The sequence below is a fragment of the Macrotis lagotis genome, chromosome 7 (assembly GCF_037893015.1).
Source record: "Macrotis lagotis isolate mMagLag1 chromosome 7, bilby.v1.9.chrom.fasta, whole genome shotgun sequence".
Taxonomy (NCBI): domain Eukaryota; kingdom Metazoa; phylum Chordata; class Mammalia; order Peramelemorphia; family Peramelidae; genus Macrotis; species Macrotis lagotis.
In genome coordinates, this window is record NC_133664.1 from 222655621 (window position 1) to 222682503 (window position 26883).

Sequence of the window (26883 nt, forward strand, 5' to 3'; positions counted from 1 at the left end):
ATCTGGGATGGGGGGAAGGGAGGCTGAGGAAGGAAAGGAGGGAGGGCAAAAAAATGTAAAACTCAAAGTCTTACAGAAAAATGATTGTTGAAAGCTACTGTTTCATGTAGTTGGAAAAAAAAAATTTTTAAGCACATATGTAGGGAGAGCTAGGTGACACAGTGGATAGAACACTAGCCCTGGAGTCAGGAGGACCTGAATTCAAATTTGACCTCAGACACTTAATAATTACCCAGGTATGTGATCTTGGGCAAGTCACTTAACCCAATTGTCTTGCAAAAAACGACAACGACAACAACAAAGAAGCCATATATGTCTTAGACATTAAGGATGGCATCTTAAACTAATTAGAGGAAGAAATTACTTTTCAGATCTGTGAAAGCAGGAGAAGAACCAAATAAGGGATATCAGAGATTTCAGAAGATAAAATGGACAATTTTTATTATATAAATTAACAAGTATATTAATCAAACTAAACAAACCCAGACAAAAAACTCAATGCAATTAAAATTAGAAGGGAAACAGTTAAGAGGATTTATGTGGAAGGGGAAGAATCCTAGCAGCAGGTTTCTCAGATAAAACTATCATACCATGATTTACATACCATATAAAGAACTGATTAAAATTTATAAGACTAAAAGTCATTCCCCAGTAGATAAGTTTATTGTCAAAGGATATGAACAGGTAGTTTTCAAAGGAAGAAATTCAAGTTAACAACAAACTGTAAAAACTATTCCAAATCTCTAATTAGAGAACTGTAATTCAGAGCAACTCCGTGGTTCTACTTCACACCCATCAGATTGGCAAAGATGAAAAAAGAAGAAAATGACAATTGTGGAAGGAGCTGGGAGAAAACTGGCATATTATTGCACTTTCAGTAAAAACTGATACAGCTATTCTAGAAAATAATGCCTGGGTGCTTAAAATGCACACCCATTTGACCCAGCAAATACTGCTATTAGGCATTTCCCACAGATGGAAGGAAGAGTGAAAAGGAACCATATATTCAAAAATATTTATAGCAGCTTTTTTTTGTAGTATCAAAGAGTTGGAAACTAAAGGGATGTTCATCTATTGTGGAAAGGCTAAACCAATCACAGCATATGAATGAACTGGGATATTGCTGTGCTTTAAGAAAAGGGATAGTTAAACAAGTTATGGTACATGAATACTAAGAAATACTATTGTTCTCTAAGAAACCATAAATGGTCAGACTCTAGAGAAGCTTGGAATGACTTACGGGATCTGATGCTGAGTGAAGGGAGTAGAACCAAGAGAACAACATACACATCTACAACAACATAGTGAGATGGACAACTTGAAGGAAGCAACTCCTCTCAGTAGTTCAGAGAGCTAGGACAACTGTATTAGACTGGCTATGGACTATATTATCTCCATCCAGAGGATGGGGATACTAGTAGTATCCAATTTTATAGGAAAAGATGAGACAACACACACACATACACACACATACATACACAAAACCCTTCAGAATCTGATGAACACTTTATAAAAATTATCTCTTGTGTACCTCTTTCCCTTAATCCTAATTCCCCATACTGAAAATTACTAATCTGTAAACATGTTTATCAAAATATGTATGTACAATGATACCCTGACTGTTTATTACTGGGGAGGAGGAAATTTTGTAACTTAAAAATATGCATGTGCATATGGATGAAAATGAGTAAATTTAAATAAAAAAAAGAAAGGGGATGGTTGCAGAGAAACTGGGAACTTTTATAAACTAATGCAGAAGAATAGTAAATGCAGGGAGAACATTGTAAAGACAAAACAACTTTGAAAGACTTGTGAAGTCCAACCAATGCAGCGACCAACCACGAAATCACAAGTTCATGAAACTTGCTACCCAATTTTCTACATTTTTGGATATAGTCAAGGCAGGAATTTGTTTTACTTGACTGTTATGAGGGCTTTACCCCTCCTTCCTCAGTTGGGAAAGTGGGGAAGAAAAGTACAATAGGATGGGAGGGAGGGAAAGGAAAATAATTCATTGAAGTACCTTTTTTTAATAAAAAATGATGGAAGTGAAAAGGTCAGGCAAAAAAGACAGCTGTTTTGAAAGCCACATTATATACTTCAAAAGAAAAAAGCTTTATATAATATAGACCAGTTTCATGTATAATCTTGAAAATTCAAGAAAAGAATATCCAGAAGAAATCAAAATTGAGAAAAAGGCATTAGATTGAGCAATTATGAACTTATTGGAAATTTAGGAGAGTTGCAGTAGAATGATGACAATGGAAGTAGGATTTCAGAGGGTTTAAAAGAGAAAGGTAGTTCAAACTGCCATATAAGGGTCCCTTTAAAAATATTCAACTCCATTTGCTTTGTGTTCATAATTTTTTTTTTGGTCTCTACAGTGGTTTAGAGAACTGTTGTTAAAATTTAACAAATACTCTATTCTCTTCAGTCTCTGTAAAAATTAAGATACGAGTAACTCAGGGTAAAAACATTTTACATATAGATATAGATATCTGGTATCAGATCTGAATGTGTATCATCCTTATTTGTAATAAGCAGATACTAGTAGTATCCAATTTTATAGGAAAAGATGAGATACTATATGTGAGGGGAATTTATAAAGCTTAAAGTGACTTACCAACTTATATCATTATTTTAAATTTCTCCTTTCTCTTAGTAACCCTGATAACTCTGATCCTGTTGTATTAGCTGTTTTCTAACATTTTCTAACATTTTTAACATTGTATTATACACATTATATATTTGTATTATATATATTATTAATATAATTGTATTATTTTATTATTTGTATTAGCTATCTGATCCTGTTCTATTAGCCGTTTTCTAACATTTTTTGTATTATCTTAGGAGCAGCAGTTTTCAGTTTTGTCTGAAGCACATTAGTCCTTCCTTCACCCTGCAACAGCCATGGGGGGCGGGGTGTGGATAAAAATCATGATTCTGGACAAAGTGTTGAGTAGTACAATGTTAAAATCAGAGAAATTATACCTGAGAATAACTTAAAATTTAAATAATGAAAAAAAAGAAGGAAAAACCTAGAAAGATTTACATGAATTAATGCTCTATGAAATGAGCAGAACCAGAAAAGAACATGGAGCACCTTAACAACAACATTGTACAATGATCAACTTTTAAAGAATTAGGTCTTCCTAGCAATACAGTGATCAAATACAATTTGAAAAGACCTGCAATACAATTTTTCCTACTCAGGGTCCCGTCCCGTCCCTCCCCCCCCATTTAGTTTTTTTTTAGGTTTTTGCAAGGCAAATGGCGTTAAGTGGTTTGCCCAAGGCCACACAGCTAGATAATTATCAAGTGTCTGAGAGAGCATTTGAACCCAGGTACTCCTGACTCCAGGGTCAGTGCTTTATCCCTGCACCACCTAGCTGCCCCCCCCTTTTTAGTTTTGATTTTTCTTTCACAGTATTTCCATAAAATGGAAATTTGTGTAACACGTTAAAGACATAGATAACCAATATCAGATTACTTTCTACCCTAGGGTGGAGGTGAGGGAAGGAGAGAGAAAACTTAACAAAAATGAATGTTAAAAATTATCTTTACATGTAACTGGAAAAATAAATAATAATTTTTAAAGTTATCTCATAATAAACTGTCTCCTTCAACAGATTACCCTTCTCTGTCATCCCCCCTCTTTTACTTATTTTCAATCTCTCACTCTCCACTGGCTCATTATTTGCTCTTTGTCCTTTATCCTCAAAAACTCCTCCCTTGCTTCTGTCATCCTGCAAATCAAAACAGTTGCCAAGGTCTGCCAAATTTTCTTTTGCAACATCTCACCCTCTTCTCTCACCCTCTCACTATCACAACTCAACTGCATAGACTACTGTGAATAGTCAGCTACTGGATGAGCCTGCCTCAAGTATCACCCCATCCCAATTAGTCCTCCATTCAATCATCAAAGGAATTTTTCTAAAGTGAATATCTAATCATATTACCTCTCTATTCAATAAATTCCCTCAGCTAGTATTCAAGGCACTTTATAACCTAGTCCCCTCTTCCATTTCCAGTCTTCTTACCCCACCAGGTACTTCTTTTAAAGCCAATGACACTGGCCTTTTTGGCTGTTCCACAAATTCCAGGAATCTTTTTCTGATTGCCTCTCCCATGCTTGGAATGCTTTCCCTTCTCCTTTCTGACTACTGACCTCCTTGGCTTCCTTGAAATTCCAACTAAAACCCCCACCTTCTACAAGACCCCTTCACCAACCCCTCTTAAATTTAATGGCCTTCCCTCCATTAATTATTCCCTATTTATGCTGTAAATAGCTTGCTTATGTATACTGGGTTGCATGTTGCCTCCTTGCCTCTTTTTTGTATCCCCAGCATTTAGAGTAGTGCCTGGAACACTGGTAGGTATCAACTGATTGTTTTAGAAGTCCTCAAAGAGAATAACTTCAGTGCTACAAAGGGAAAAAATGGATTTTCCACAAGAATTATAAGAATATCTTGAAGTAATGAAGGAATCAATTTAAAAAGTGAAATTTAAAGCTTTAGAGAAAAGAATAGGTAAGAGAATAAAGAAAGTGATAAAATTTGCAGAGCTAATGGATTCCTCATAAAATGAACCTAGACTAAAGCAAAATCAATGACTCTGAGACACAGCAAGAAATACTGGAACAAATCAAAAGACTTTTTAAAAATCCCTGAATACTATATATCTAGAAATCATAAATTAAATTTACCCAGATCAGAAAAAAAGATTAAGAGAAAATAGAATCCACCAATCACCTCCTGAAAGAAATTCCAAAAGGAAAAGTCCCCAAAGTTTCTACAGCAAAGAAAAATCACAAAACCTAGGTAAACCGTGGTATATGAATAGTAGTATGTGAATATTACTGTGCTATAAGAAATGACCAAAAAGAGACAATTTCAAATAATTCTGGGTAGTCTTCAGCTGAGGCAAGAGTGAAAAGACCAGAATCAGAAATCAGTTCACCAAGGACAACATTGTAAAGAAAATTAAATTTGAAAGACTTAAGAACTCTGATATTAAAAAGGGTTCTTTTTTTTTTTTTAATGAACAGAAAAGAAGGAACTTCAGAAGGAAGCAAAGATAAGCAGGAAAGTTTTGAAATTATAGGTATAACTTTTTTTTTGAAAAAACAAATGAAGCAACAAATATTGACAGATTCTTTTTTGTGTCATGTCCAATATATGGTGTTTTAAATTCAAAACAAAAAAATTGTTTTTAAAAATAAAATATACGCAGTTCTACAATTTGAAGTTTTGGCCCAACTCTTCCAGATATCTATTTGGAATTATGTAAAGAAATTCACTTAACTATTCATACTCTGACCCAGCAATCCCCTACTAGACATAAACCTCAAGAAAGTGAGGGTTGAAGGAAAATGACCACTATATTACACAATATTCAAGCAGCTCTTATGATAGTAAAAAAACTGGAAACAAATTGGGCACCTATAAATTGGGGAATGGCTGAAAAAAAAATCACTGAAATATAAAATTTGTATACTTTTTAACCAAATCTGGTATTTCATTGGAGTAGAGAGTCCTCAGGAAAGAATACTTTTTGTCCTTTTGTAGCTAACTTAAAAGTTTAGAGCTCCCCAAGACTCTGAAAAATTAACTATCTGCCCAGGATCACACAGTTAATACCTATTTGAAGCAAGACTTATACCCAAATGGTCATCTTTTTATGAATTACACACTTTCTCTGAATTTAATATAATAGAATATATTATTGTTCAGTAAAAAAAAATGTTGACAATAAGGAACTCAGAAAATCCTAGAAAGATTTCTATGAATTGCTGCAAAGTAAAATATGCAGAATCAAAAACTGTATATACCAAACTACAACAATGAAAAGGACAAGTTCTCTGAAACAGAACTGAAACTCTATCTCACCTTGACACCTTAAATAGATGACTGTGTTTGAATATGTCTCCATTAATCAAATTAGAAATAACTTTTGAAAGCCATTAATGAAAAATCACCAGACAAAGGAACTGTTCCAGTTAGTTGGGGGATTTCTGTATACCCTCCGGTCTTTTATAAAAAAATAAATAAAAAGCATTATTAGCTAGAATGAAAGAATTCAAGAAATTTGGATCAAGTACAGAGCTCTAGCTGAAATCCCTAAAAAGGAATCAACCAGGGAAAGAGAAGGGAGGGAAAGACCTAATCTTTAGACTTGGCCAGGCACCTCTATGTTTTAAAAAGCAAAAGATCTATCTTCACATGTGTCCTAAATGTTATCCTCAGATCAAATGACAGAAATGTCTGCATCATGGAAGCCAACGAATCTACAAGCCGATTACAATAGATCTAACAGGAAGCTCAGCAGAAATTACACTATATCTAAATGGAAATTCTTGAGCATCCCACAAGGAGAAGAAAAGGGATTTCCAGCAACCAAGAGTTGAAATTTATCTCTTTGCTAGGTATGCTCTCTAAGGTTCAGCCTACTTTCCTCTAGTCTCTCTCTATGTACTTATGGAAGAGTGTGATAAAGACCTCTTGGGGTTGCTTTTTACCAAGTAATGACTATTATTGTGTTATATTTTTTCTAAAAGAAACTTGTTTACCTGAATAAACTGATTCTTAATTGATCACCTTCAAAGAAAAGCATATCAGTTTGAACTCAAGTTCATGGCATTAGAGAAAGTTACCCCATGGCTTCTTAGATGCACTTCTAGAACCATGAAAGAGATAGATAGGAACAGGCAGTTTTCAAAGTAAGAAATCCAATATAACACAATAACCATATGAAAAAATACTTTAAACCACTAACAATTAGAAAATGTAAATTAAAAAAAGCTAATGTTTTACACCTCACTCTTATCAGATTAGCAAAGATGACAATTTTGGAGTTGTACAATATTGCCCTGTTGTAAAGAACTCTAAATTGGTCCAGCTATTCTGGAAAGCAATGTGGAACCATTCATAACAAATCATTAATCAAAAAAAAAGTCATTAATCATGCCCTATATAATTCCACTGCTAGACCTAGTAAAATTAAAAGAAAACTCAAAGAAAGAAGAGGGCCCATATATATAAAAACATTTGAGATATATATTATAGCAATTTTTTGTAGAGGAAAAGAACTGGGAACTAATGGGATGACCATCAGTTGGGAAATAGTTGACTAAATTATGTTATATGAATGTAAGGTAATATTATTGTGCCATAAGAAAAAAATGAATATTTTCTGAGAAATCTGGAGAAATTTTTAGGAATTGAGAGACTCAGAAGACCAATTTAGTCAGTTAAAAAAAAAAAAGCTTTTAAAAACTTAAATAATCTGATCAATGCAATGACCAATCACAATTATATAGATCTGATGATGAAACATGCTAACTTACCTACTGATAGAAAGATGATAACTCAAGATGCACCTATGTTTTTCAGACATAACCAACACAGAACTTTGTTTTGCTTGGCTATGTGTATGTTACAAGAACTTTTTATTCATTTTTTTTCACAAATTGTGGAAGACAAACAATTGTGGAAAGGAATAGACATGACAATAAAGACAGCAAAAATGCAAAAGAGGGTCCTTGAAACATCTTTTTATTAAAATGCACAGGGAGACATAGAAGGAAGAAATAATGACATTACAGAAATAAATCAAACAGGACAACTTTGAAAGTTACACATCATGTATTTAAAAGAAAATCATGCTACATATGATGGAACTGCACAGGTCTATTCTGCTCTTCTCTTATACTACATAATAACCATTTTATTTGGTGTTTATATTCAGAATTTTTTTTTTGAAAAACTGGAAAAGTTATTAGCTAATCAGGACAGTCAGAAGGAAATGAAGATAAGCAGGAAAGTTTTGAAAGTTATAGGTTAAATTTATCATATACTTAAAAGGAAAAGCAAGCTCTACATAATAATTCCTGGTTTCATAAATATTCCTAATTTTCTGTTCTACTTAGTCCAAGAAAATATTCAGAGTTGACATTTAAGTTCATAATATAAATATCTTTAAGAGAAAAACCTTGGAAAAGTACATCCAATAGAAAACACTAAAAATCTATCATTAGGCCTGTGTTTAACTTTTTTTTTTTTAGGTTTTTATAAGGCAAATGGGGTTAAGTGGCTTTGCCCAAGGCCACACAGCTAGGTAATTATTAAGTGTTTGAGACTGGATTTGAACCCAGGTACTCCTGACTCCAGGGCCAGCGCTTTATCCACTGTGCCACCTAGCCTCCCCTGTGTTTAACTTTTAACATTTTTATTGATGAGTTGCATTAAACTAGGAATGGCATCCTTGTCAAACTTGCAAAGGACACGAGGATTAACCCAATGATAACAGGATAATGCAACAGATCGAACAAAAAAAGATGAAATTATTTAATAGAGATAAATAGGGTTAAATATAAGATGAGGAAGGAGCTGTTCATCTAAAAAACAAATGTGGACTTTTGTATTTCTAGAGCTCTACGTATCAACAGAGTGATATAAAAATCAAGATAGTTTATGTGATATAATAAGCTTCACCAAGACAGACATAGCATACAGGAATAAGGAGGTAAATAATCCAGCTATACTGTCTCTTGGTCAGACCCCATTTGGAATTCTGGGCCCCAAAATTTTGAAAAAAGTACTAATAACCTAGATAGAAACCAGAATGGTGAAAAGCCTTTAGGTATTTAAAGGCCAAGTGAAAGAAGTAAGGAGGAAAGAAAGCTAAAGGACATAATAATTATTTTCAAGTCCTTGAAAGGCTATCTGCTTAGTTACATGGAAAAAACTAGGAGCCAGGGGTAGAAATTTGCAGAGGCAATTTTTTTTGCCCACGGTCACACAGCTAGGTAATTATTAAATGTCTTTAGCCTCATTTAAACTCAGGTCCTCCTCCTGACTCCAGGGCTGGTGCTCTATCCACAGCACCACCAAAGAGGCAAATTTAGACCTGATGTCAGAAAACATTTGTAAAAAAGTAAAGTGGGCTGTAATGGGAGGTAAAGCACTCCCCCTCATTGGAGATATCCACCCAAAGGCTAGCTGATCATTTTTCAAGTGTGTTGTTATGGAGTTTCTTTTTCTGGTATGGTTATACTAATTTTATCTAAGTTCCCTTTAAACTATCAAATTTTGCAATTCTTTGTAAATCAGGAAAACTTGGAATTAAATCTTACCTCTACAGTTACTAATTGTGAAAGTGTGAATAAGTGAGTGTCTTAGCTTCAACATCCTACTCTATATAAAAAAGTATAATACTTGTTAGCACCTACCTCACAAGATAGTATAAGTAAATTACCATATCAGCTAATCTTATTTTACGTTTCTTCACATTCCAAGGCTCCTCATCCTTGGCACAGAAAACAAAAGCAAAATAAATGAGTACTCAATGGAAAGAACCAAAGCATTTATTAAATGCCTACTCTGAGACTACCCTGCTAAGTTCTTTGAAAATGTGGACTTTAACCATCACTCCAAACCCGGGGAGCTGTTGTTGTTGTTGTTGTTGTTGTTGTTGTTGTTGTTGTTGTTGTTGTTGTTGTTGTTATTATTATTATTATTATCCATTTCACTGCTAAGGAGACTAACTTGCCCTGAGGTCCCACATTGCTCCTTGAGATCTGAGGTCACATCAGACACAGGTGTTCCTGATTCTCAGTTGGTGCCTGCTTCATTGTCCATTATTATACTGTTTGGACAGCTCTCCTATTGCTTCTCTTGTTATTCTCTTTCTCCTTACATAGATTTAAAAAGAAAAAAGTCCTTTTGTCAACGGTAGTGCCAACTTGAGAGTCAAATCATTCTTTACTTTTAAGACTCTGATCTCCCCTGGAGTATGGTCAGGCTTCAATGAAAGAAGAGTGGAAGACTCTAAGATGAGTGGCAGTGATAAGCCAGGACATTAGAATAAATTATTGAAAAATTATTTGTGAAGCACTGACTAGTGATAAGGACTGTTGAGAGCACTTGAGATACAGAATGAATACTAAGACTACTAATATTGGAATAGAGAAAGACAATACATATGTGGAAAAGAGATAATGATGAGGTAAAATGCTGAGATAGGCTTAGGATGTACAATGAGAAGTAGAAGGAGAGGAATTTAAATTTACCAAGTATTTAGTATGTGCCAAGAAAAGTGTGAAGTCCTCGAAATACAAATATGAAAACATACAGCTGAAAAAATTACTGAGTAATAGCAAGGAGTTTTTTTCCTCTTCTTCCTCTTTCCTTTTCACTGGGCTAAGATTCCATAAGAAGGAGGAATAAAGAACAGCAAAAGAAAGAAATGGTAGCACAATCCCTTTCTCTCTCTAAATCACCAAAAAATCTCCAACGTTTTTGATCATGCAAATTGATCAGTAAAATAAAATTGCACATATAACCCTTACACATTACTTATTTATAAATTATATACATGTCCTAGTACACTAATAATTTTGTATAATACAAAAATTATTTTTAAAATAGAAATTTTGAAAGAATGAGATAAAGATGACATTTAATCATACAGTGAATAGAAGTTCCCTAGACTTTAGGGAAGTGACATGATCAAAAATTTGCTTTTGGAAAATCAATTTGGTAGTTATGTGGAAGATGGATAGGATGGGGGAAAGACTAAAGCACAAAGTCCAATTAGGAAAGTACTGAAACAGGAAGCCAGAGGAGCTAAGAGGTGGGGAGAGAATTCTAAGAATAAGAATACCAGGGAAGGTAACTACAATCAGGAGATGGAGTGTCTTGGGCAAAGAATAGCAAGGACACCAGAGTTATTAGATGAGACAGAACATGGTACTGTGCAAAGAACAAGATTGGAAAGGTAGGAAAGGGCCAGATCATGAATAGTCTTGAATGCCAACTAGAAGCTTTTATATTTTTATCCCAGAAGTGATAAGGGTTTAGGGAAGTGATATGGTTATACCTTATATTTAGAATGATTAATCTGATAGCATAATAGAGAATGGACTGGAGTGAGAAGAAGCTTAAGGCAGGCACATCAACCAAAAGACTACTGCAATAATTCAGGCATGAGGTGATGAAAGCCTGTGCTACAATAGTAGTGGCAGTGTCAATAGAGAGGAGAAATACATGAGAAATATTATGAATGTTAAAGATAATAAGACTTTGCAAAGGACAGGATTGGAGAATAAGAAAGTCTATATGAGAAGAGTCATGCAAATTAGGAGAAGAGGGCATCACCAAGAAAAGGGTGATCAACATTGTCCAAGGTTGCCAAGAAGTGGAGAATGAGGAGTAAGAAAAGATCACTAGATTTGGTGATTAAGAGTTCTTGGTAACTTTAGAGAGAGAGCAGGTCTTAATATTTTTAACATTCATAATATTTCTCATGTATTTCTCCTTCTCTCTGTTGATACTTTTTAGGTTGAATGATAAGGCAGAAGCCAGATTGTAAAGTGTTAAGAAGACAGTGAGAGGGGAAGCTAGGTGGTGCAGTGGATAGAGCACCAGTCCCTGGAGTCAGGACCTGAGTTCAAATCCTACCCAAGACACTTAATAATTACCTAGCTGTGTATTCTTGGGCAAATCACTTAATCCCATTGCCTCAAATAAATAAAACTTTTTAAAAAGACTGTGAGAGAAGAGAAAGTGGAGGTCTGGTAAAGAGAATAAGAAAAAGAGAGCTGGAGGTATCTATTCCAGATGATCTTTCAAGTAGAGATGAGATAGGATGAATGGCCAGAATTTGAGGACTGATGAGACCCATGGATGTTTGTAAGGAAGTAGGGAAGCAGCCAAAATACAAGGAGAAAGAGAAAATACATGTGAGGAAGATGATGGAGGGAACAATCTCCTAGAGAAGATCAGACAGAATGATTTAACTGGTACAAAGAAAGGGGTTTGCCTTGGTAAGGAAAAGGAGTACATCTTCATATAGGCTGAGATAATGGAAGAAGGCATCTAAGATGATGTTAAGATGAGAAGGAAGGGAAAAGGGGTAAATTTGAAAAAGTGATTAAGATAAAATATTGGTTCATACATTTACTTTTAAAAATTGTTAAAAAGGGACAGCTGGGTGGCGTAGTGGATAAAGCACCAGCCCTGTAGTCAGGAGTACCTGGGTTCAAATCCGGTCTCAGACACTTAATAATTACCTAGCTGTGTGGCCTTGGGCAAGCCACTTAACCCCGTTTTCCTTGCAAAAACCTAAAATAAAATTGGTAAAAAAGTTTAAATCATAGTCCAAGTATAAATTTGAAAGTTTCCTTTTTACAAGAAGAAAAATAAGTCATCACAAAACTGAAAGTGTCTCAAAACAATAGTGCCCAGTCCCAGCATAAATGTCATTTTTTTTTCAAGAGCACAATAAATTATTCTGTGTTATCCAGTCTTGTGGCACTTTACAGACAACAATAAAAGACATATATAATCATGACCCAATACACTGAAAAGGCCTTGAACAAAGACAAACTAATATACAGTACAACTTTAGAGTTATGCTGGGGCAATTAGGAAGTACTGGGACAGCTAAGTGGAACAATGAATAAAGCAGTGGATCTGAAGTCAGGAAGACCTATTCCTTAGCAACTTTAATTGCAAAGGTAGGAAAAAAAAAAAGGTGAGTATCAAAAGAAAGATGTGGAAAGCTAAGATTCAGAGGAAAAAATAAAGAGTACTCAGAAATTTAAAGATTGATTATATTTATCAGAAGCCTCATGCCACTATGTCACGAGTACTTTCTTCAAAAAACAGAACTGATAAACTCCGGACATGATAAGTACCAAAAAGGTCACCAAAAAAACTACATTTTAATGGATAGGAAAAGACTTATAGTCATGGGGAGTTCTACGAGTAAGATGCCTGTGTATCACTGAACCATCAATTTGTAAGAGCTCAAACCATAATTTATAATAAACAAGAAGAAAAAATGAGACAAAGTATAGCATACAATTTAAGATTTAACCCTGAATTAAACAAGCTATTAAAAACCAAAAATGGAAAATGAAGAACAGAAATTCTATTAACATAGACTATAATAATTTCACTCAGTTAAACCAATTTAAATTAACTGCTAGATCAAGGAGACCAGAAGAGCCTTAATCAGCAAACATTTGATGATTTACTTGCTAAATGGTAATCTGAACATTCTTACAATAAAGGATGATGAACAATCATGTGCAATACTCATAAAGCGGAGTTTAAAGAAAGTTTGGCAAAGTCATCCCATGGACATTATAGGATGAAAACAAGAAAGAACAAAGAAAAAGGATGAAAGTTGGAAAAATTATTTCACAAATTTTTTTGTCACCAAGGATACACCACATCTTGGACTCTAACATAAGAAAACAGATATGACACATAAGGGAAACTGCAATAAGTACAGAGAGAAAGATTTGTGATGTAACTACTATAATTAGAAGAACAATGAAGTAAAAATTGACAAACTATCTAAATTAGGGTAAAATAGCAAAGGTGTAGGAAAAAAATTCAGAACTTGCTCTTACAACGCTTAAGAAATATTAAAAAAGTCTAAAACATGATCTGCTTTCTTGAAATCAATGAGATGGCAGGTGCCTTTTGAGTACTTCACAGAGTATACATGATGACTCTTCAGTAACCAAAATCATTAAACAGAACATAATAATGTATCCCACTGTGTTCATATGCACACATACACACAAATTTAATAGCTTCAAATAGTATACCATAAAGCAAAATCATTTGAATTAATATTAGTCCAGATCTGCAATTTGATTAGGGTAGGGAACTCCAAATGAAGAAACTCCCTCCCAAAGCAGATCAGCAAGTACTGAATTTTATCAACTTAAGAGAGTTAGCTACAAAGCATGAATATAGTTTGACAAAATTCAGCTTTGTTATGAGAACTTTCCATTTTATCTTAGGTGCACAGGGTTAAATAGGATCAGTTAGCTAATATTAAGCTCCTACTATATATCTCAAGCACTGTGCTAAGCTCTAGGAATACAAAGAAAGGGATAGTCCATGCTCTTCAATGGGGAAGATAAAATGTAAATAACCATGAACAAACAAGCTATATACATGATAAAATGAAAATGATCACTGAAGGGAAAGTTCTAGCATTAAAAGAGATTGTGAAAAGTCTGGTAGGAGAAGATGGGATCTTAGCTCAAACTTGAAGGAAGACATGAAACAAAGATGAAGAGGGAAAGCATTCCATACATTTGAGATAGCCTGTGAAAACTTCCAAAGAAGGGAGATGAGTGTCATATTCAAGAAGACCAAGTATCACTGTGGGGTTAAATGTAGAGGGGGTATGAGGTGTAAAACTAAAAAGATAAGGGGCAGACTATGAAAGGTTTTGAATCAAGCAAAAGGATTTTATATATTTATAGTAAGGAAGAGTAAAGGAGAATAGAAATATGATTTCATTGACTTAGATAACTCCAGGCCCTAGAAATTCCCTCTACCAATGTAGGTAGATCTCTGTAATTTTTAGACTTAAAGAGACTGGCTTAGACCACTGAAATATTAAGTGAATTGCCCAAAATCATGTCAGAGGCAGCACTTGAATTCAGGTCTTCCTGACTTCATCAAATTAGCTTTCCATTTACTACACCTTGTCTCTTGGTAGTAACTTTAAAAATGAATGGAAAGATTGACATCTTATCTGTGATTCCACTAAGCAACAGGAAAGACAGGTGTCTAATAATCCACAAAAAACTACTGATGAGAAGCAAGTAGCACAGTTGGAAAAGTAAGATATACTATTTCCTTCAGTCGTAAGTCATTCAGCAGAAATAAAGTGGACTTCATCTTCTGCATACCCCTCACTTAAAATGTGAATCTAAATGCCAAGTTTCTCAAAAGTAAGTAATCTTTCAGGAGATGGGTTTTTTTTTTCCCCCTTTATATCCCATTGCAGGCATTTAAGTTTCTGAATTGAAAATGAAGATGTCCTACTAAAAACCTTGCTGATATCATTCTATTAGTACAACTTCAAAAATATCATTTAATAACTTATTTCATATTTTGTTTGTCTTCCCTCACTGAATTTTAAAACTCTAGATAGAAAAATTTCAATTTCCTTGTGATCTCAAAATTAAAAATAATTGTATGATTGTGTAATTCCATTTTGCACTTAATTTCTCTAAAAATGGTTAAACATTTTCTTTAGTATAATTGATTTATACTTACATGTAGTAAATATACTATTTCTTAGTTAATACTTATCACATCCTCTTATTTCTACTAGTTTATGCTATAAACAATCCTCTTATTTATACGAGAGGAATGAATTATGCCTATTTTACTGAAACTGAGAAGTGCTTTCTGAAATCATCTGGTTACTTTGTTACCAGAGAGACTTCGTTTACAAAGTTAGAGAAATCTTTCGAAAAACCATTCTCCACATTTCTTTCTGGAACTGTTTCTCATCTTTTAAGAGAGCTGCTGGAAGAGGTATCGGTCACACCTACTTTCCTCCACTACAGGTAGCAGAGTCAGGTCGATTCATCATGAACTGTAAATAGGAGGCTAATCCAGGGCAGCGGCCACGTTTTATTAGGCAGCATCTCTGGCAATGTCTCCCTATGATGGGCTTTTCACATTTTCCTGGAAAACGGAATTATCACTCTTACTGGAGAGCAATGCACATTGCCCGGCGCAGTAAATCTAAGGGCGCCAGAAACTCCTCAGGAGCCGAAGGCCCGTGAGACAAACGCTTTCTTCTGCTGTTGGAGAACAATCCCATGTCTAAGGCGCTGCCAGACACGAGGCTTCGCCACAGCCCGTCAGGTTGCATTCTGGCCATGTTTCGGATGCCCCCTCCCAGGGAAGCTGGAGGCGAGCGCAGGCGGCCCCCGCTCTCCGACACTCCCGGTGAAGTTTCGTCCCGCAGCGTCTCGGGGGGCGCGGCGCCCCCGGCCCCAAGGCCTCGCGCCTCGGCCGCCCCTCTCTTCCGAACACGGAGTGGGACCCGCGGGGACCCCGCCGGCTTCCCCTGGGGGCGCCTCGCGTCTCCCTTGGGGCCCTCCGTCCCCGCGGCTTCCCGGGGCCGGAGCCTCCCAGGGGCAAGCGCTGGGGGGGCGGGGCCGGGAGACCCCGAGCACCCCGCGCATCCTTCCCTGCAAGACCCCCGCATCCGCCCGGCCCCGCCGCGGCCCCCCCGCACGCACCCCGCTCCTCCTCTCCCCCGGCCCGCGCCCGGCCCCGCGCTCGCTGATCCCCGCGTCCACCCCGCCCCCCCCCACCGGCCCCGCCGCCTCCGCCCGCGCCCGGCCCGGCCGACAGGGTGGGGCCGCCCGGCGGGGGAGGGGGTGCGGCCCGAGGGGAGCAGGGGGGGGGGTCCCGGGTGCCTCACCTTCCAGCCCCGCCTCCCTTCCTGGGGGCGATTCGCCCCGCCGCGGACTCCTCCCGGGCCGAGACGCGAGAGGCGGTGGGCTCCGCGGGGCGAGGCGCTCGGAAGCCGCCCGAGAAGAGGGGGCGCCCACGGGGCTCCGGAGGCCGCTGCCGCCGCCAGCCGTTCCAAGGCCGCCACCGCCGCAGCTGGAGCGCGGCCCAGTCGCCCGCCGACGTCACCGCGCCCCGCCCCGTCCGCCAGCGGCGAGGCGCCGGGAAACCCTCCCCCGCGGCCGGCGCGGACCTGCCAGCTCTCGCCCGAGCTCTCGGCGTCCCGCGCGCGCGCACAGGCGGCTCCCGGCCCCTCCCGCCCGCTCCCGGGAGCCTTCCTGGCCTAGGAAGGGGGCGGGGCAAGCCGGGACCGGAGGCGCGCTCCCGAGAAAAGGCCGCCCTCCTGGCCACCAGGCTCACCCCGAGCACGCGCACACGGCTGCTCCCATCCACGCACGAACAAAACACACACACACACACACACACACACACACACACACACACACACGCGCGCGCGCGCCTCATGCATACTCAGGGACACACCAGACACGGCTGCCCTCATCCACGCACAAACACCCCAATGCATATACTCACGCACACACACACGATTACCTCATCCATTCAGGGACACACCAGACACACGACTGCCGTCATCCGTCATTCACGTACAAAGACACACACACACACACACACACACACACACACACACAGACACGATTGCCTCATCCACCCAGGGACATACACCACACACAGCCGAAGGCCTTCATCTGCCTTCCCTCCTAGGAGAGAAGTTCCCGGGTGGGGACTGTTGTCGAAGGTTAGAGGAGCTTGAGGAAAGGAAATTTGTGCTTTAGAAAGTAAGAAAATGGGGAGGGGAGTGGGGGGGAGCTAGAGTGGGAAGGGGTTGGGGCCCTCCTGCAGCTTCTGCTCCGTCCAACACACAGACTCCCACTCCTTCCCTGGGCACCTTTTGATCCCTTGTCCAGGTGCTACAGTTTGATGAGGATATTAAATCTCTCCCCGAGTTGTGTCCAGAGATGGCATGGTATAGTTGTGTCTTCAGACCTATGTTCATTCCCACCCCTGCCCCCAGGACCTCCACCACTCTGGACCTCGACTTTCAAATGAAGGGAGCAGATTTGGAAGGAATTCTTCATTTGGTTCCTCCATGCAGCCTTTAGTAATATTGAATTTGTTCTTCCCAATCCCAAGCCTGACCACCCCCACACACATACATGCACCCATCTCCCTCTGGTATTTGTTCAAGAACCAACTCTCCAGGAAAAAAAAGTACCCAGGACACACTTTTAAATTTAATCTGCATTATTAACATTTCTCTTTTTTTCCTGGAGAGTTGGTTCTTGAACAAATACCAGCATGCCTTTACTCCTAACAGTTTGTCTTGAGATGCCAGAGAAGACCCTGAATATCTTGAGCTCTATACTACAAAAGATTCAAAGAGTTCTAGCCCGAGGAAGTAGAAGTCAGTTAAAAAAAAACAGTAACTACTCAGAGGTCTCAGGGTTAGACCCTGCAGGACTGATTACCTAACCCATAAGCAGCAACAGAGGGCAGAACCTGGCCCTGGCACAAAGTCACAATCCAGCAACCAACACAGCATAAAAATATAAGCAAATTAAAAAAACAACTATCAAGCATTATCAAAAAGTATTGTGAATATAGAGATCTCCAAAAAAGATGAAAGTAACAATTGCAAGATTGACTCAAAGGGAAAATAGGATTTTCCAATATTACATGAATGCCTAGAATAAATTTAGCAAGATTCATTTTTTTTAAATTAAAAGTTCTGGAAAAAATTTGGGAGACTATGAAACAGAGTGCCTGAAAATTAGAGCAGAACAAACATCAGTTATTCCATGAGATAGCAAGTAATATTAGAATAAAGTGAAAAGATTTTTGAAAATTTAAACTATCAAAAGCAATAACCAGAAAATGAGAGAATTTAAGAATCATACTATGACTTGAAAAACATTATATTAAAAAAACCATGGAAACTATATTTCAAGTCAAATGATCTTTTAGAAGCAGAGGGCAAAAGAAAAATGGAAAGAATTCACCTTTCCAAAAGGAAGACCCCAAAAATCCCCATAATGTCATAACCAAAATCCAGAGCTCCAACAACAAAAAATACTATAAGCATCCTGAAAGGAGTTCAAATGCCAAGGATCCCAAAAGACCTAGAGAGATCTAAAAGTAGAGGAAATCTTGACATACAAAATTCAGAAAGACAAGTTATAGGCTATCAAGGAAGAATACTAAATCCTGCAAAGCTTAGTGTCATAATAAAATGGGGAAAATAGATTTTTATTGGAATAGAGACTTTTTAGACATTCCTGATTAAAAGACCAAAGAGGAAAAGGAGACTTCTAAATAAAAACAACAGTCCAGAGGAACCTAGAAAGGTAAATTTGAGTAATTAGAAGTTGCTGTATGATGATGGAGTGCCAACATACTAATGGATGGAAAGAAACAAGTGTTCCTTCAGAACCTTAATGTCCTCAAAGGGCATCAAGGGAATTAAATTAGATAAATGAAGTCCTGGGACAAAAATGATTTTGTTTTAAAAGGGGGAAATGGAATGGAATAGAAAAATACTTAGGAAGAAGAGGATAGAACTTGCTATTATATCTGGGGCAATAAATAAGAAAATATACACATGGAAGAATGGGCAGGTGAAATGTACATCTGATGAACTTCACTCATATCTGAAAAAAGGTTGAATACAAAGAGACAATTTCTTATGTAGAAATACATTAATTTATTTGTAGCAGCTTTTTTTTTTGTAGTGGCAAAGATTTGGAAATTAAGTAGATGCCCATCAATTGGGACTGTCTGAACAAACTGTAGTATATGGATGTGATGGAGCATGATTGTTCTATAAGAAATCATGAGTGGCTGGACCTCAGAAAGCTTGGAAAGACTTGCATGAAACAATGCTGAGTGAAGTGAGCAGAACTAAAAGAACATTGTACACATTAAAAGCAACATTATTTATAATCTACTATGATGGGCTTGCTCTTTTTAGCTGTACAATAATCAAAGACCTAAAGGAATTGTGATGGATATACCATCTATACCCAGAGAAGAATACTATTTTCAATTTTAAAATTTGTTTTAGGGGCAGATAGGTGGTGCAGTGGATAGGGCACTGGACCTGGAGTCAGGAGAACCTTAGTTCAAATGTAGCATCACATACTTTCTAATTACCTAGCTCTGTGACCTTGGATGAGTCACTTAACCCCATTGCCTTAAAAAAAATAAATTTGTTTCATGTTTTTTTCTCTAATTATTTTCTTTTCTTATTCTTCTTTCACAATGATTAATATAGAAATTTGTTTATCATAGTTATTAAATGTATAATCTAATTAGATTGCTCTGTCTAAGGGAGGGAGGGAAAAAAGTGGAACTCAAAACCTTGCAAAAAATAATTGTCGAAAACTTTTTTCATGCAGTTGGACAAATAAATAAATAAATTTATTTTAAAAAAGAAATGCATTAGTCTCAAGGGGGAAGTAAACAGAATTGGGGAAGGAGGAAGCACTGAGAGGAAAGAATACCAAGGACAGAATAGCTACAAACAAAGCAAACTTCTTGATATTGAAGATGGAGAAAAGAACTAGAATCTAAAGAGATGCCTTAGAATTTCTTTTAATTGAGAAATGATTGACCAAATTGTGGTATGTGAATGTAACGGAAAATTATTACTCTGTAAAAAGTGACATGATTTCAGAAAATTGAGAATGATGCAACATGAATTGGAAGAAAACCAGAAGAATGATTTGTACAAAGAAAGCAACATTATAAAGAAAAATAACTTTAAAAGACTAAGAACTGTAAATCTTAGTCTAAAGACTAAGGAATTCAAAGCTTACTCATGATTTCAGAGGACAGATGATAAAGCATGTTTCTTTCTGACAGAAATGATAGACACAAGGTTCAGAAATAGACACATTTTTAGACATGACCACTGTGATCATTTCATTTGTCTATTCTCATGTAGTACAAGGGTTTTTTTTTTCACCTCAGTATTCAATCTGACCTGTATTGCCTTGAGTCACTTTATTATGTTTTCACTATTTGCATAGAGCAAAGAACAAAATCTATTTTAAAGTAGTCACAAACATATTGCTAAATAAGAGATGAGTAGGGAAGGGCTCCCAGAAGAGATGCCAAAAAAAGTGGGCCCTTTCAACAGTTTTGAAAGTGACATGTAGAATTTGTTAAATACATTTTGTACGAGTGCTATTTTTACCCTTTTTCATGATCTCTTCAGGGTATAGGCCCAGTAATGGCATTGCTGGATCAAAGGATATACACAGTTTAATTGCCCTTTGGGCATGGCTCCAAATTGCTCTCCAGAAAGGTTGGATCAGTTCACATCTCCACCAACAATATAATAGTGTCCCAGATTTCCCATATCCCTTCCAACATTGATAATTGTCCTTTCTGGTCATATTGGCCCATCTGAGAGGTGTGAGGTGGTATCAGAGATGCTTTAATTTGCATTTTTCTAATCAGTAATGATTTAGAGTAATTTTTCAGATGACTATGGGTGGCTTTGATTTCTTCATCTATAAATTGCCTTTGCATATTCTTTGACCATTTGTCAATTGGGGAATGGCTTTTTTTTTTTTTATAAATTTGACTCTATATTTTACAAATTAGTACTTTGTCAGAAATACTAGTAAAATCATTTTCCAATTTACTACATTTCATTTGATCTTGGTTATAGTTGTCTTCTTTGTGCAAAAGCTTTTTAATGTAATCAAAATTATCTAATTTTTTTTCTTGTTTGTTTTTGTTTTCTTTTTAGGTTTTTGCAAGGCAATGGGCTTAAGTGGCTTGCCCAAGGCCACACAGCTAGGTAATTATTAAATGTGTGAGTTCAGATTTGAACTTAGGTACTCCTGACTCCAAGGCCCGGTACTCTATCCACTGTGCCACTTAGCTGCTCCTCTAATTTGTTTTTAATGATGTTCTCCATCTCTTCCTTGGTCATAACCAGCTTCTCTTTCCATAGATCTGACAGGCAAACTATTCCTTGATCACCTAGTTTGCTTATAATATTGTCTTTTATGTCTAAATCCTGTACCCATTTTGATATTATCATATGAGATATTGTCTCATACAAGTTTCTGCCATACTAACTTCCAATTTTCCCAACAATTTTTATCGAAGAGAGAGCTCTTATCCCAGAAGCTGGACTCTTGGTTTATCAAACAGCAGATTACTATAATCATATCCTGCTATCTCTTTTGCAACTAGTCTATTCCATTGATCCACCATTCTATTTTTTAGCCAGTACCAGACAGTTTTGATGACTGACACTAAACCACCTTCTTTTGCACTTTTTTTTCATTAAATCCCTGAATATTCTTGACTTTTTGTTTCTCGATATGAATTTTGTTACAATTTTTTCTAGCTCATTAAAGTAATTTTTTGGAAGTTTGATTGGTAAGTCACTAAATAAGTAGTTTAATTTAGGTAGAATTGTTATTTGTATTATATTAGCTTGGCCTATCCATGAGAAGTTGATACACGCCCAGTTATTTAAATTTGATTTTATTTGTGTGAGAAGTGTTTTATAGTTTAGAGTTTCTGAGTCTTCCTTGGCAGGTAGACTCCCAAGTATTTTATATTCCCTAAAGTTACTTTAAAAGGGATTTCTCTTTCTAGCTCCTTTTGTTGTATCTTGCTAGTATTATATAGAAATACTGAGGATTTATGAGGGTTTATTTTTATATCCTGTGACTTTACTAACGTTGCTAATTGTTTCTAGTAGTTTTTAGATGAATTTTTAGGATTCTTTATGGATACCCTCATGTCATCTGCAAAGAGTGAGTTTTATTTCTTCCTTCCCAATTCCAATTCCTTCAGTTTCTTTTTCATCTCTTATTGCTGAAGCTAACATTTCTAATACAATATTGAATAGTAATGATGATAATGGGCATCCTTGTTTCCACCCCTGATCTTAATGGGAATGCCTCTAGCTTATCCCCATTGCATATAATGCTTGTTGATGGTTTCAGTTAAATACTGCTTATCATTCTAAGGAGCAATCCACTTATTCCTACTCTCTCTCTCTAGTATTTTTATTAGGAATGTATGCTGCATTTTATCAAAAGCTTTTTCAGCATCTATTGAAATAATCATATGACTTCTGTTAGGTTTGTTATTGATATAGTCAATTATACTAACAGTTTTACTAATATTGAACCAACCCTGCATTCCTGAGATAAATCTTGCTTAGTCATAGTGTATTATCCTAGTAATAGCTTGCTGCAATCACTTAGGAAAGATTTTATTTAAGATTTTTTGCATCTATATTCATTAGGGAAATTGGTCCATAATTTTCTTTCTCTTTTTTTTGACTCTTCCTGGTTTAGGTATCAGCACCACATTGGTGTCATAGAAGGAGTTAGGCAGAGTTCCATCTTCACCTATTTTTCCAGAGAGTTTATATAGAATTGAAACCAATGGTTCTTTAAATGTTTGATGGTATTCACTTGTGAATCCATCTGGCCCTGGAGATTTTTTCTTAGGGAGTTCAATAATGGTTTGCTGAATTTCCTTTCCTGAGATTGGGTTATTTAGGTATTTAATTTCCTCGTCATTTAACCTGGGCAACTTATATTTTTGTAAATATTCATCCATTTCACTTAGATTATCAAATTTATGGGCATACAGTTGGGCAAAATAATTCCAAATTATTACTTTCCTTCTCATTGGTGGTGAGTTAACCTTTTTCATTTATGATACTACCAATTTGGTTTTCTTCTTTCTTTTTTTTTAAATTAAATTAACCAAAGGTTTATAAATTTTATAAGTTTTGTCATAAAACCAACTCTTGATTTTACTTTTTAGTTCAATAGTTTTCTTGCTTTTGATTTTATTAATTTCTCCTTTAACTTTTTGTATTTCTAATTTGATATTTATTTGGGGGGGGGTTTTAGTTTCTTCTTTCTCTAATTTTTTTTAGTTGCATGCTTAGTTCATTGATTTCCTCTTTCTCTATTATATTCATGTACCTATTTAAAGTTAATATATCTCCTAACAACTGCCTTGGCTATATCCCATAAATTTTGGTATATTTGTCATGATAATGACATCATTATTGTCATTATCTAGGATAATATTCATTCTAATCATAATTTGTTGTTTGATCTACTCATTCTTTAAAATGAGGTTATTTAGTTTCTAATTAGTTTTAAGTCTATGGTCCATTATTGCATTATGATCTGAGAAGGAAGTATTCAATATTTCTGCCTTTCTGCATTTGATTATAAGGTTTTTATGCCCTAATACATGGTCAGTTTTTGTGTGAGTGCCATGAACTTCAGGGAAAATCTCATGTCTAAGTTTTCTAATATTCTGTTTATCTCCTTAACTTCTTTCTTGTTTATTTTATGGTGAGATTTATCTAAATCTGGGAGAGAGGGATGTTGAGGTTTACAACCAGTAGAACTTTGCTGTCTATGTCTTCCTGTAACTCATTCAGCTTCTCCTCTAAAAGTTTGGATGCTATACCACTTGGTGCATACATATTTTTTTTAGGTTTTTGGGTTTTTTTGCAAGGCAATGGGGGAAAGAAAGATATTTAATGAAATAGGAGACTTCCAACTTTTCCTGATGAAAAGACCAGAGCTAAATAGAAAATTTGGACTTCAAATAGGAGACTCAAAAGGCACATGAAAAGGTCAAAAAGGGAAAAGGAAAAAAAAACTTCTATCAAGAAGATGAAACTGGCTCTATCCCCACCTGGGAGAAAGATTCTCATAACTCTTGAGAATTGTAGCTCTATTAGAGAGAATATACTTAGCCAGAAGTAATGGACACTCATGACTTGTCCATGACTCTGATAGAATGATTTAAAAACTACATTTCCTTAAAAAGGAAGGGGGTGAGAACCTTCTGAATCTTACTCTCATCAGATTTGGCTAAAATCAGAAGGATTAACATACACACACTGGATTAAGATAAAGAATTTATCTGACCTTTCAAGTATTAAAAGGGGAAAGTAGGAGGGGGGGAACAGTAAAGAGGCAGGAGGATGGAGGAGATTGAATGGGGTAAATCACATTACATGAAGTGGTACAAAGGAAGAGAAGGCTCAGTTTTGCCAGATAGTGAATTCTTGGCTGCATTCCAAATTCTCTTGCTCTTCAGAATATCTCATTCCAGGCCCTTTGATCCCTTAATGTTGATGCAGTCAGGTCCTGTGTAGTCCTTACTGTGGCTCTTTGGTATCTACATTGTTTCTTTCTGGCTGCTTGCAGGATTTTCTTTGATAGTTCTGGAATTTGGCCACAATATTCCTTGGTGTTTTCATTTTGGGATCCCTTTCAGGATGGAAACAATGTATTCTTTCAATAACTATTTTGCCCTCTGGTTCCATGATATCAGGGCAATTTTCCATCACTAAATCCTGAAATATTTTGTCCAGGCTTTTTTTTATCCTCAATGTTTTCAAGAAGCTCATTGATTCTTAAGTTGTCTCTTCTGAATCTATTCTCAAGGTCAGTGGTTTTGCTGATGAGGTAGTTTTCATTTTCTCTTATTTTTTTGATTTTTTGGTTTTTGTTTAACAGATTCTTGTTTCATTAAGTCATCATTTTCCATAGATTTCATTCTTTTGTTTTTAGAGAAGAATTTTCTGCACCTACCTTTTGAAACTCTTTTTCCAATTGATCAGTTCTATTTTTGAAGGAGTTTTCCATTTGCCCAATTGTGGATGTCCAATTGTATTTTCAAAAGATTTGTTTTCTTGTTGCAAGATGTTAATTTTCTCTTACAAAGTGTTAATTTTTCTCTTGAGTTTCTTTTCTCAGTTTTTCCAATTGAATTTGAAACTCCTTCCTGATCTCTTCTAAGGAGTCTTTCTGGGCTGGAGACCAATTCATATTCTCCTCAGAAGTTCTAGATCTCTCTGAGTTAGGATCTTTGACTTCAAGGTAGCTTTCAGTGGACCCCCTTTCTGCTGGCTTTTCTTCATTTTCCTAAGATCTTGTGCTAGGGAGGGGCTGGTCCACAGACCTTCAGTGTTGAAATTCCTAGAGGCTTAGCTCACTGGGCTTAGTAATGCTAAATGGACTGGCCAGTAGGGGATGCTAGACACTTTCTCTGGAGTGTCTGTGATCTTGATTTGTGGACCACTCCCTAGGTCTGGGGTAAAGTGGGGGACTGAGGGGGTTCAGCAGGGTCTGGATTATCCTCAAACAATGCAGGCTGGGCCCTTGGGCTAGATAGGAGATAGTTAATCTCCTTATTCTACTGAGAGAGATCTGCTGCCCACACCTGAGTCTGGGGCTTGGGGTGGGGTGGGGCTGTTACTGTGCTTTCTGGGAAGAGTCACTTTCTCCCACAAGGGGAGGAGACTCAGTTGGAAACACAGGGAATCCACTGAAAAAAACAGGGACTCCCTGGTCTTCCAGACCAGTTGAGTTGAGTGGATTGATGTCTGCCTACAATCTGCAACTCTCCTGCCCACTACGCTGGAACCCTCCAACCAAGCTGGAACTTTCCTGCCCACCACTCACACAGCCAACTCCACAGTTGTTCTCAGATAAGTCCTGGGTCTCACTCACAACCTTTGTGCTGGCTCTATGCTTTCTGCCCACAGTTTACCAACACTCTCCTGAGACAGACCTTGTTGGTAGATATAAATACATTTAAAAAAAAAAACAGCAAAGTAAAATAGAGATTCATTATTTCATAGAGAATCTTTTTTTTATATGTTCTTCTGTATGTATAGAAATGCCAGTTTTGGATTATTTAACTCCAGAATAAATTTTATAACTAAAAATGAACAACTTTCCTCCAAAAGCTGTGTTGTCTCAGGACTCAGTATTACAATAAGCAGGACTTTTGATAGAATTTATTTCCTGAATCACTGTTTTGCACCATAGTTTCTCTAAGCTTTTCTCCTGCAGCACTCCCTTGTTCATCATTTTCCCTTCTCCAGTAGTAATCCCACCTACTATTGTTGCCAGAGAAATTTGCTACAAATAAAGATCAAGAGCTATTGAAAGTGAAGGAATTGGGGAAGCTAGGTGGCACAGTGGCTAAAGCACCCGCCCTGTAGTCAGGAGTACCTGGGTTCAAATCTGGTCTCAGACACTTAATAATTGCCTAGCTGTGTGGCCTTGGGCAAGCCACTTAACCCCGTTTGCCTTGCAAAAACCTAAAAAAAAAAAGTTAAGGAATTCACAACTAGTCCTGGAGTTGAAATAACTCAGGATTTATTTCAAAAGTCTGCAAAGTATACAGATTAAAACCTTTTTTGGGGGGGGGGGGGAGACAACAAGTTGCTTACATGGCACGAGAAAAGGGGGAATAACCATTTTAGGTCAGACTGCTTGAGAATAAGAGAGAAAGGAGAGTAATCAGGAGACCAGGCTGGACTGAGACTCCAGTAGGGCCTGCCATGAAGCAGAGGCTGGACAACAATGTTTTTATCAAGACTGCCTGAGAATAAGAGTGAAAGGAAACACAGCCACAAAACCTGGCTTAGATTCAAGCAAGTCTGGCCACATGGGATAGAACCCATAGTTCTCTGGTGACCTAGGCTGGGAGC

At 37.1% G+C, this 26883-nt stretch overlaps 1 protein-coding gene across 9 annotated transcripts in view; it reads right to left on the reverse strand.

Annotated features, from left to right (window-relative positions):
• ERC1 (ELKS/RAB6-interacting/CAST family member 1) overlaps positions 1–26883 on the reverse strand; it is a 436241-nt gene that overhangs the window by 372877 nt on the left and 36481 nt on the right. For 3 of the 9 annotated variants that reach the window (XM_074195004.1, XM_074194998.1, XM_074195008.1), the window contains exon 1: positions 16261–16370. The exons of 2 other annotated variants lie outside the window; for them this stretch is intronic. The gene's annotated coding sequence lies outside the window, so the exon portion shown is untranslated. Of the gene's footprint in view, positions 1–16260; positions 16373–26883 lie in introns of those variants that run through there. 4 more of the 9 variants (XM_074195006.1, XM_074195005.1, XM_074195003.1 and 1 more) reach the window with 2 other exon arrangements.